General features: G+C 46.0%; 1 pseudogene; it reads left to right on the top strand.

The window, feature by feature from the left end:
- Positions 1-339: 339 nt before the first annotated feature.
- Positions 340-1,022, top strand: LOC142427899 (vesicle transport through interaction with t-SNAREs homolog 1B pseudogene; annotated as a pseudogene).
- The last annotated feature ends 1,389 nt before the right edge of the window (positions 1,023-2,411 follow it).

A 2,411-nucleotide genomic window follows, 5' to 3' on the forward strand; every position in this document is an offset into this window, starting at 1 on the left:
AGATACTTGGATGTGCTGACTATGCGGACTTGGTATATCCAATTTGGTACCCTCCATGTACAACAAAGGCTAATATCGAGCATTTTAATAGAATTATAAATAGTATATTTTGATATATAACATTATATACTACATAATATATAAGTAGTGAAGGTTGTTTATTATATATACTAGAATGTAATTATCAATGTAATCATTAAAATGTAACAAAAATTAGTTAAATTCAATGGATAGTGGCGGCGGTTGCACCCGATGGCTGCGGGGCTAGGTGGTTGACTGGGATAGAATGTGCCCCATGCCCACAATTTGGGCGGCAGCTGCCTAAGCGTGGCCTGCACCATGGCCACTTCTTCCACCTCCTCGGAGCATTTCGAGACGCTGCACGAGATCTTCCGCAGCCTCCATGAGGACCTACAAGGGGTGCCTGAGCGGCTGCTGGGAACAGCGGGGACTGAGGAAAAGAAGTTGATCCGAGATTTTGATGAAAAACAACAGGAAGCAATTGAAACGCTGGCAGAGATGGAGGAGGAGCTGCGTTCTGCCCCCCTGTCTTTCCGTAACCCCATGCTGTCCAAACTGCGAACCTGCAGGAAGGACCTCGCCAAACAGCAGCGGGAGGTGAGAAGCACACCTTGGACAGCAACCGCTGGGGGCCGAGGAGACGCGGCGTACAGCACGGACTCTGTGGAGAATGAGCACCTGACTCGGCTACAGTCTCAGAGGGCGTTGCTTCTGCAAGGCACTGACAGCCTGAACCGGGCCACCCAGAGCATTGAGCATTCTCATCAGATCACCACCGAGACCGACCAGATCGGCTCAGAAATCATAGAGGAGCTTGGAGAGCCGCGGGAGCAGCTGGATCGCACCAAGAGTAGACTCGTAAACACAAGTGAAAACTTGAGCAAAAGTCCAAAGATTCTCCCGTCAATGTCTAGAAAAGTGGTGACCACTAAGCTGCTGCTGTCCATCATCATCATCTCCTGGGAGGCCTGGTTTATTACAGTTTCTTCCGCCACCATTAAACTTCGGAGAGAGCAGGATTTGAGGACCAGAACTTAGACCCTGTGAATGAATAGTAGGGACAGAGAATGAGCTGCTGCTTTGGGCTGACAGTTCAAGGATGCACTGTCCAGCCAAACTGCGGGAGGAGGGAAGAGACACAGAGAACCACCTAAATGTGAAAGAAAAGCAACAAGACCAGAGATATACCAAGGTAATAAATGCTGTTTATGATTCCTTGAAATTTAAAAAAATCGTTAAATTCTATCTTATGGTGAAATTACACACAGGAACTTCCACAATAACCACCGAATCAACTTTTAATCTTGGTGGCACTGCTTTCCGCAAGAGAGATGGGCAGTGAACACAGTGGGATCAGGACTGATCTATCCTGAGTCCCTGAGGCTATACATCTTCACGGGAGTAGGAAGCATCATCTCCAGTGGAACAGCTGGTAGCTCTGAGCCACTAACCTTGAGGTTTGCAGCCCAACAGGGAACCCACTATGTCACCAGGGCACTCTGAGTCAGAATCAACTCAATGGCATTGAGCGAGTGTTTGAGTAGCTCCTTAGCTTCAGCTCTGTGGCAATGAGTTGCAGAGGCAGTGGAGAAAGAAAGAAGAAAGCGAATGCAGAATTATAATGAGTATAAGATCAGAGAAGGTGACAAGGTTAATGTTGGAAGAGATGAAGGACCTACATTTGAAGGAGCAGGAGGAAGAAAGGAAGGGTTGCTGTTCTAGAAAAGTTCCTGGAGGAAGTCTCCTCGGGACTGAACGTGGAGCACAGTCAGCCAAAGCAAGAATTGGCAGGAGACAATGATGGAAAGTATGCAGGGGCCACACAGAGACCTTTGGGTGGTGTGCAGAATGGACAGTTGACTACCGTATTTAGAAAGATTTCAGATCAAGATAAATTTGGCTGCCAGGGGCTGGATCAAGGGCAATGTAACCGAGAGGAATTCCTGAAACCCAAATGAAGGCTGAACATGATAGTGGAACAAGAGGAAAGTACAAAGAAATAGAGGAAAGAACTAGGAGGCAAAGGGCAGTTGTACAGATCTAAATACAGGCATATACAGATGTAAATATATTTATATATGATGAGGGCGAAATGGATCTATGTACATATATTTATATTTATAAGTTTAGTATTAAGGAAACAGATGAACAGTGGGCCCCTACTCAAGTACTCCCTCAACTCCCTCCCACAAGAACACTTTGTTTTAACAATTCAACAGTCTGAGATGCTCAACTTCCTGGCATGATCACTGAAGACAACAGGTGCACAAGCAAATGTAATGAAGAAAGCTGATGGTGCCCGGCAATCAACATATACAGAATCTGAGGTCTTAAAGGCCTGAATATAAACAAGTGGTCATCTAGTTGAGAAACAACAAAACCCACCTGGA

The sequence above is a fragment of the Tenrec ecaudatus genome, chromosome 15 (assembly GCF_050624435.1).
Source record: "Tenrec ecaudatus isolate mTenEca1 chromosome 15, mTenEca1.hap1, whole genome shotgun sequence".
Taxonomy (NCBI): Eukaryota; Metazoa; Chordata; class Mammalia; order Afrosoricida; family Tenrecidae; genus Tenrec; species Tenrec ecaudatus.